Source organism: Microtus ochrogaster, chromosome 15, assembly GCF_000317375.1.
Source record: "Microtus ochrogaster isolate Prairie Vole_2 chromosome 15, MicOch1.0, whole genome shotgun sequence".
Lineage (NCBI taxonomy): Eukaryota > Metazoa > Chordata > Mammalia > Rodentia > Cricetidae > Microtus > Microtus ochrogaster.
The window spans coordinates 14605584-14614874 of NC_022017.1; the positions used below are offsets into that span (position 1 = coordinate 14605584).

At 50.0% G+C, this 9291-nt stretch overlaps 1 protein-coding gene across 1 annotated transcript in view; it reads left to right on the plus strand.

Moving 5' to 3' along the window:
• The first annotated feature begins 4237 nt into the window (after window positions 1-4237).
• Window positions 4238-9291, plus strand: part of Pla2g6 (phospholipase A2 group VI) — a 56302-nt gene continuing 51248 nt past the window's right edge. Inside the window, exon 1 of the mRNA XM_026782685.1 lies at window positions 4238-4738. The gene's annotated coding sequence lies outside the window, so the exon portion shown is untranslated. The remainder of the gene's footprint in view (window positions 4739-9291) is intronic.

Here is a 9291-nt window from a genome sequence, read left to right on the forward strand (position 1 = left end):
CCAGTGCTGGGATTAAAGGCGTGCGCCACCACCACGTGTTTTAAAGGCTGAAATCAAGAACTGACAGCCAAGGTTGTTCCCTGACCGCTACATTCCGGCACAAGCTCTCCTGTGCAGACACCCAGCATCATAGACAGGAAAAACGTTATACGTGCCAGGATAACTGGATGCAGCTCTCCCTTGAAAAGTCATACCCATACTTGTGTGTGCACTACCCTGTCTATTGCCCTCACTCACTCTCTTTCATTTTCTCTCTCACTCTTTTCTTTTTCTTCTTCCTTCCTTCCTTCTTTCCTCCCTCCCTCCCTTTCTTTCTTTTGGGTTTTTCAAGAAAGGATTTCTCTGTAGCTTTGGAGCCTGTCCTGGAAATAGCTCTTGTAGATCAGGTTGACCTTGAACTCACAGAGATCTGCCTCCTTTTGCCTCCCAAGTGCTGAAGTTAAAGGTGTGTGCCACCACTGCCTGGGCTTCCAAGGACTTAGCTGTGCTACTTTTATTAGCTGCAGTTTTATCAGCACAAGAACTTCATCTGGCAAGGGGTGGATGAAAAGATAAGACAGGTCCTTCTTCTGCCTCTCATTGACTCGCACCTCTGGGTTCGCTTCCACGCTCTCTCTGTCTACAAAGTGAGGACGGTAGCATTTCTCTTCAGTGTCATCATAAGGATAGAACCAGGAAGCGCAAGCTTGCCCTATTAATGTCAAGCTAATTTCTGTCTTCTTCTCCAAGGGAGAGAACTGGTCTCCTGGATTCCAGGGAAACTCTGTGGTGCTCATAGCTACAGGACTGAGTACAACCCTTAGGAGAATTTTCTTTTCTTTTTTGATTGTTTTGTTTTGATACAGGGTTTGTCTGTGCAGTGCTGTCTGTCCTAGAACTTGCTCTGTAGAACAGGGTGGCCTCGAACTCAGAGATTAGTCTGCTTCTGCCTCCCGAGTGCTGGGGTTAAAGGCGTGTGCCACTACCATACTGGGATCTTCTTTTTCTTCATTTTAAGGTTTATTTTCTATTTATGTGTCTGCGGGTGGAGGATGTGTGCGCACATGTGTGGGTGTGCTTGCAGGGGCCAGAGGAGGGTGCTGGGTCCCCTGCAACTGCTCACAGGTGGTTATAGGCCACCTGAGGTGGGTGCTGGGAACAGAACCCTGGTCCTCTGCAAAAGCAGCAAGTACCCTCACTTACTGTGATGTCTATCTCTCCAGCCCTAGGAGATGCCCTATGATTTCATTACTAATGGCTCCTATTCAAGATGCTGTAGGAATAAGATGGAGTGGGCCGCCCTGAGCTGCCCCACCCTTCCCTTTCATAGCACGCTCTTCTGCTGCTTCCAAATGATCTCACATTTATTAGCCAGAAGTACCATCAGAAAGGACACTTTGCTTCATCATCCACTGAGGTTTTGCTGGTTGAATATTTTTCTGTGCACATTTGGTGCCTCCAGCCCCACTGACCTAGGCTCCTTGCCCATTCCTGTGTTTCAGATTCGGTTGTGTGGTAGTGTTGTCAAACCTGCCATTCTGAACACAGGGTGAGTGTTTGCTTATGAATGGAGCTCACCCTGTTAACCTTCTGGTAGTGGGCGGGATGCCCTGTCTTTTGCAAGCTTCCTTCCACATTGCCATCACCCTAATTTCGTTTGGGTGAGTATGAAGGGCAAAGTATTTTCATTAAGAAAAATCTTCATTTATTTCCTCAAATCAAAGATAAAACTTGAACAAATTTTAAATCTTAGCTTAAAGAAACAGTTCCCCCTGCAAAAAGAGAGATTAACTACCCACTAATGTCACTACCAGCAGCTCATGGTAGTGGAGCCTTGCTCCATCAGTAACACTCTGTACAGTTATTAGTAACTACAGTTATTACTTATGTTTTTTTTTTGAGACAGGGTTTCTCTGTGCAGTTCTGGCTGTCCTGGACTCACTCAGTAGACCAGGCTGGCCCCGAATTCATAAAAATCCTGCCTCTGCCTCCTGGGTGCTGGAATTAAAGGTGCGCGATACCACTGTCCAGCTACAGTTGGTTTTAGTAACCTATGTAAATTCCCTTATTCTTTTACTGTTATAGGACATTTGTACACTGTGTGAAGATGTATTGTTGTGATTGGTATAATAAAAAGTTAAACAGCCAATAACTAAACAGGAGGTGTAGGTGGGACTTCCGGTTAGAGAGAGGAAGCAGAAGAAGGAATCTAGGTATATGAGTTGCCAGGGAGATGAAATGGAAAGTGCAAAATGAACAGATGGTAAAAAGCCACGTGAAAGAACATAGACTTAAAAATACAAGTTAATTTAAGATATAAGAGCTAGTTAGAAATAAGTCTAAGCTATAGGCTGAGCTTTCATAATTAACAAGAAGTCTCCATGTCATTATTTAGGATCTTACTGGCAGGACAGAGAAAAACTTACATTTTACTTATTTTTTTGAGGTGAAATTTTGCTATGCAGCTCAGGTTGACCTAGGATTTGTGAAACTATACTGCTCCCTCTCAAGTGGCAGGATTATAAGTGTGTGCCAATGGCCCTGGCAACCCGTGTAAGGTCTTTCTTTTTCTTTTTTTCCTCTTTCTTTCTTTCTTTCTTTTTTGTTTGTTTTTTGAGACAGGGTTTCTTTGTGTAGTTTTTGGGGCCTGTCCTGGAACTCTCTCTATAGGCCTCGAACTCCCAGAGATCCGCCTGCCTCTGCCTCCTGAGTGCTGGGATTAAAGGCGTGCGCCACCACCACCAGGCCTGTGTAGATTCTTAACTAAACATAGAAGGGTGGTAGCATTGGCTGTCCCACAATTGGGCATTGACGTCTGCGGAGGGACTAGGAGCACCAGCGACTACACTTCTCATTCAGACAGAGAACAGTCTGGGAGATCTAGCTAGGTCTCTGGCTCCAGGCTCCTTAGAGAATATAAAGATTCAAACAAATCATGTGGGCCGAAGACGGGGAAGAGAGACCTGCTTAGTCAGAAGCAAATGAGTCACCAAACCAGGGTTCCTAGCTCTTCTCTAGCAGTCCTCAATATCAGCATTGTTAATCTTAACTGCCATTTATGAAAATCCCACTATAGATTGGCACCAGGGTTGAGTCTTCTCAATGACCACCATCTACCCCCTGATGTCACTTTTCAGCTTCACATAGATCATTTGACCAACTTTCTACTAAAAGTGCTAAGCTATTTCCAGACATTTATTTAAAGACAATATCAGGTTGGGCTCTAACTGAACTAGTTGAAGCTGAGTTTGAACTTCTGATCTTCCAGTCCCCAGCATATAAGGGTTGGACTTACAAGTATGCAATGACCACACTCAGCATTCCTTGATATCTTGAGTTATGGATCCGGACAACAAATAAAACTCACATAGCACTCACAGTTTAGGGGCTGGGTAGACTGCCAGGTTGGAAATGCTTGCTGAGCTGTCACGATGACGTGAGTTTGATCCCCAGCATCCATCGAAAAGGCTAAATGTGTGTTTATAACCTCAAAGCTGTGACAGAGGACACGTGAGGACTCCTGGGGTCCCATGGCTAGCCCAGTGGGTGAGCTCCAAGTTCAGTGAGAGACCTTGTCTAAAAATAAACAAGGTGACGAGGGATTAGGAAAAGACATCCACACAAGCGCCCACGTGCAAACATTATCGTTTTTGGTCTTAATTCAATCTAATCAGAAGTCCCATATTTTGATTTGCAATCTGGCTTGGGAGAACCTGGCAAAATCAAAGCAGGTTTTCCCTGGTTATGTCTTGTGGTTTTGTTGTCTTTCTTACTACCCTCATGAGATGTCGTGAAGAAAGAAAAGTTCAGGGCCATCCCGGGTTGCGCGTGGTCAGGGCGAGTCAGGGGCAGCTGCTTGCCCCTCACCAACCCGTCTGCCAAACTGCCCTCACGAGGACCTTCCGCCCGATGCAGACATGGCCGCCATCAGCCACGCAGGATTGGCTCCAACGGGGAATTTCGACCGCCCTCTGGCAACAGAAGTGGCTTCCATTGGGCTTTATAGAAGACGGAGGCGCCCGGCCGCGTGTGCGGCCGTGCTTGGGGGCGGGGCCGCAGCCTGCCTGCCGCATGGGCTCCTTCGATTGGTGGAGAGCCGTAGGAGCGTCAGGTGGTCGGGGCGCGTTTGTTTGCGGAAGTAGGAGGGCGGAGCAGTGCTGAGTAAGGCGAGGTGAGTGACGGCGCGGCGGGGGCGGGGCCTAACGGCCCTACCCAGACCTTCTGGGGTCCCCCCGCCCCAGTCTCGGAAGTCGCCAGTTGGACCCTTCCTGCTTAGGACTGGCCTCGTGTCTCGACTGTGAGGCTCGGCCTCCGTTAACTCTTGTCTGATCCTCCCCTCCCCCCCAGCTCCCGGCTTCTGTCCTTTGATCCCTTGGCGTCCCCAACTCCCATCCGCATTCTTCTCGGCTGCCTCCCTTAGATTTCCTAACTTCCTGAATTAACCCTTTTCCCAGCTCAGTGCCCCGGCTTACACCCTGGACTGCCCCTTGTCCCCAACTCTTCCTTGTGTGCTTCTAAGTGCTCCTGGGTTTTCTGCCTCGGTAAATTATTGCCCGATTTCCTCCAGGCCACCTGCTTCCTGTGTCCCTCCCTTTGTGTCCCCCCACCCCCCATTTTTAACTCCCTGCTTATCTTTTCTCATGCCTCTGATTTTCATCTGCTCCCAGTGTTCTCCCCAGTTTTCTAGCACCCAATTCTGGGTTTACCTCCAGCTCCCACAGATGACCTGGAAGCTGGTGACAGGGAGTCTGTGACCCAGGTGATTATGTGGCTGTGCCAGGGATTGGGTGTGAGACTGGGAGGGCACAAGGGCTCGTGGATCGGTGCCTGTATTTTTAATGGGCTACTCACATGACCCCAAACAAATACTAACCCTTCCTCTAAGGTTCGCTCACCTGCCCTCTTGCCAGCCCAACAGGATTGGGCAGGTTTGGTTTGGCATTGTTGAAGCTCCACCCTTGGGCGAGTTCAGGGTTTTGTTTTTGTCCCAGCCTTTCTGGAACTTGGAGGCCCTGTTCTCCCCGGGTCTCAGTTTCCTTACTGTCCCAGACAGGACTGTATTTCCTGCCCCACTATGGCTGCCATGAGGCTCAGTATTTGAGAAGACGTAGAAGACAAAGCTAGTGGCCAGTGTGGCCCTGTACACGTGCGTGTGTCATAGGCAGGATGGAAAGGGACCGGTGATGGGGGAGAGAAGAGCGGAAGGACATTTCCTTTTGTTCATGTTTTCAGTGTTTATTAATCACCGCTATTACACAGGCTCTTTTATTCATGTCACCTTTACTGTTCATTCGTTTTTCCACTGAGCAAATATTGATGTACCACTGACCATGAGGAAGGGAGGCCAGTGGTCTCCCTTGCCGGGGCCATGCTCATGAGCTTGGAGCTGGATTTTGAGTGGAGAGTGTCCCCAGTGTATTATTTTTAAAAATAATTTATTTTTATTTAATGCATATGGGTGTTTTGCCTGCATCTAAGTTCACTCCATGTGTGCCTGGTGTGGATGTGTGTTGGGGGAAGAATAGGAGCTGGATCTCATGGAACTGGAGTTACAGAAGGTTGTGAGCTGCCGTGTGGGTGCTGGGAATTGAACTCCGGTCCTCTTCGAGAGCAGCAACTCTTTACTTCTGAACCACCTCTCCAGCTCTGAGGGTTCTAATAGATTGACTTGATTTTTGGAGTTGACAATGTTACAAAGAGGTCTCCATGTAGTAGAAATCGTACTTTGAATTTTGTTCCTGAGCTAGGGTCATGTGATCCTGCCCATACTGGGTGGGACCCAGTGACCCATACAGCTGTGGTACCCGAGGGGGTATGGCAGACACTGTTCAGTGTACCATGTGGCTGAATCACATCGCTTCTAGGGCAGATGCCTTCCCTGCTTTTCCTCCTGTGCCCCACAGTGTGACACCAGACGTGTGACTGTCATGTTGTATAAAGGTTCCTACTCTTGGCTCAGTGCTTAGGGTGTTTCCTCACCCTTTTATGTGATTATGGTAGCACACGTAAGAGGGGATTTCCTATTTGCCCAGCAAAGTGTTATCACCAAGATACCTAAATACTGTGCCTATGTGTACATTCTTCTGCACCTAAACGCCCTATGTATGTACACAAGGACGTGTGGCCTGTGTGGAGGGCATACACTCGCGGGCATTGTGTACAGATTGAAAGCTATAGGAAGGAAGTCAAAAGCGACAACAGGGTGGCGCACGCCTTTAATCCCAGCACTCGGGAAGCAGAGACAGGCAGATCTCTGTGAGTTTGAGGCCAGCCTGGTGTACAAGAGCTAGTTTCAGGACAGGCTCCAAAGCCACAGAGAAACCCTGTCTCAGGGAAAAAACCAGACAAACAAACCAGCGACAACAGGCCTCATCCCTGCATCAGTCCTCGGGTTCTCAACCTGCAGCCTGGGGGTGGGGTGGACAGGAGAGGTGCCAGCTGCTCAGGAGGATGGTACCCTGGTGTTCCGATCGTGAGACATGCTGTGACAGGCAGTTTTGTGTGTTTGGGTGTGCGCCCGGAAACCCCCACAACCATCATCTGAGATCTGCTCAGATATTTTGGCCTGTTTCTCCTCCTTCTATGACTGTCTGGTTCGGGTGGTGGCAGCCCCATCACTAAACAGCTCTCATGGCAGGCTAAAAATGCGCTTGGTTCTTGGTACCCTGCTGGCTGGTGAAGCTGATGTTTCCAGGAGGAACCAGCCCAGTGCCCTCTGGTACTCCTATAAGACCCAGCAGTGCTGGAGGAAGGTTCTCCTGGTGGTGGCTGCAGTTGGGTGAGGCAGGTGCTTCTCGGAGGAAAATAGAAGGCTGGGTTCAGCTCCTTTCTTGTGGAGAGAAGAGCCAGGTGTGCAGAAGAAGGCGGGGCCTCCTTGTTACTTGCTCCAGGGATGCCAGGAGGTGGCCCATTCCGCCAGTGATTTGTTAAGCTAACGATAAACTTAATGTTTATCAAACAGCTGCTGGAAATGCGTGCCACACCCTTGAAGAAGGAATAAAAGCAGTGCCATGGTTCCTTTGTGAGGGACGCCCATGGTGTGGGGTTGCAGAAGAGATAGACCGAGAGAAAAGACAGCTTCTGGGAGAGGTGGCCCCCAAACTGGGTCTTGAGAGATAAGAGAGGGAAGGTTTATTTGAGTGCATGCTTCTTATCTGTCAGGAGAGAGAGGTTAAGTGGGGCAGTGGGCAATGCAGACCAGGAAATGAGGGTGCTGGAGCGCCTATGCACACTGAGGCACAAGCCTAGCATGTCTGGGAGATAATGCTGGGGCTGAATGACTAGAGTAGGGGGTGGGGGAGTGCAGGCTGGCCCTCTTCTGGAGATTCTGACATGTGCTCTGGAGTTTGGGTTTTCTCTGAAGTGTTGGAGATCCATGGGGCGTACAGCAGGGAAGCGTGGCCATTCAGTGGGGAGCTGCGGTCATGCAGCAGGAGAGTATGGTCATTCACTCCGTAGTCTGCCTGTGGTAGGCACAGAGGAGCCGTGTGCGTAAGACTGGGCCACGACCTGGGCTTCACACACCTCCATTTAGAAACGTCTTGAATGCCAGCTGTAGGAAGGGGCCAGTCCAGTGCTTGCATTGCCTTTGGAGCAGCGAAGGACCCAGGATGGTAAGGAGGGGCTCTGGCGTACGCAGGGAGAACATTCTGGGTCCTATAGAAGGGACTGGGTGAGTCCTGGCTCCCACCTAGCAGCTTCTACCTGAAACCATCCAAGAGTGAGGAGGCCAGACAAACAGTGGTAACCTTAGCAAGAGAGTGACCCCAAAGAGTGGCCCAGCTCCTGTCTCTCCTGAGACCTGCCTAAGGACCTTCGTGATGAGGCGGATGCAGACCTCCCTCAGCCAGGCCAGACAACATGCTTGTCCATGGTGGCTATGCAGGCCTCTGTCCTTCTACCCATTCCCTCTGCTGTACAGGCTGGGGGGGGGGTTCTCCCCATCCCCCTTAGGTGCCTTCTGTCTTTCCCTTAGAACTTGAGCCCCGTCCTCTAATGTCCTTACCCAGGGATCGTGCACTCGGAGCAGAACCTGGGCTCTGGACCCACGTATCCTCTTCTGGAGAACTGCAGACTCTTCCAGGGCCCCTCCAGGACTTGTGTTTTTCATTTTGGTGGCCGGCCTTGTCTTTTGAACCCTCCATTTGAGGCCCTCCCTGGATGTGAGTTCCCTGTCTCTGTCCTGAGTCTACTAGTCTTTGGCCTTCCTCTCTTCAGTCCCTCCAGGACAGTCTCAGATCCCACAGACACTGTCTTTCTTCCAGAAACAAACCAAGCAGGTCCACTGGGCCCTGACCAGGTGGGTGATAGACACTGAGCTTCACCACTTGCTGGAGTGAGCACTGGCAGCACCACCATGGTCAGTTCGGGCTTTTCTCTTTTAACTTGTAGCACTTATACGCGGAAACAGGCAGTCTGTGTCAGATGCCCCATCAAGAAGCCAGCTCTGGCACAGAACAGAAAGGTCAGTAGTAGAAAACGAATGTTATAGGAACATAGGAGCTGAATGAAGCAAGCCCAGCAGGTAAGGAGGGGGCACCTAGTGGAGGATCCTTACAGGCCCTGGGAGCTGCTTGTTCCCAATCTGAATTCTTCCCTGTAGCTAGCCTGGAAGGACCTAGCTGGGCCCTGAGGCGGTAGGGACAGGATGGCAGGAGAAAGGCCTTGTAGTATCCCTGGCTGTCCATGCATGCTTGTTCCAGGATGTGACCCACAGGTCCCTAGGCTTCATTTCCTCTCTTCAGCTGGTGAGAACAATGGCTGCTGTTAGAATTGTCACAAGGTGCTGGCATCCTGGCCTTTTCCTTAGTTACATCATTGTGTCACACTGGCCCCAGCAGGCTGGAGGGAAGCCAGGCCTTTCAGCACAGGGGCGGTGTCTCTGCTGGAGGCTGCTGGTCCCACTGGCGAGTGGGTTAGACCAGCAGGGCTCTTGGGTGTTCTCGAGACTCTTCCATCCCTGGAGCACTGTTCCACATCTGGCCTGGCCGCTGGCAAGTCTGTATGAAGCTATAGATAGCTCTTCTGTGCTAGGCCTGACACGCAGCCCAGACTACACACCTGCTTTCCATAAAGCCATAGTAATTTTGTGTGCCACTTGGGAAATCAAGAAAAGCAACAGTGTTACCCACAAAAGCACGACCTTCACCTCCAGACATCCTGGTATGTTTCTTTTATCTATTGTCTTTTTTATTTTGGGTTTAGTTTATTTTTTACATGTGTGGGGTGTGTGTGTGTGTGTGTGTGTGTGGAGTGCATGCTATGATGGACGTGTGTGTGTGTGTGTGTGTGTGGAGTGCATGCTATGATGGA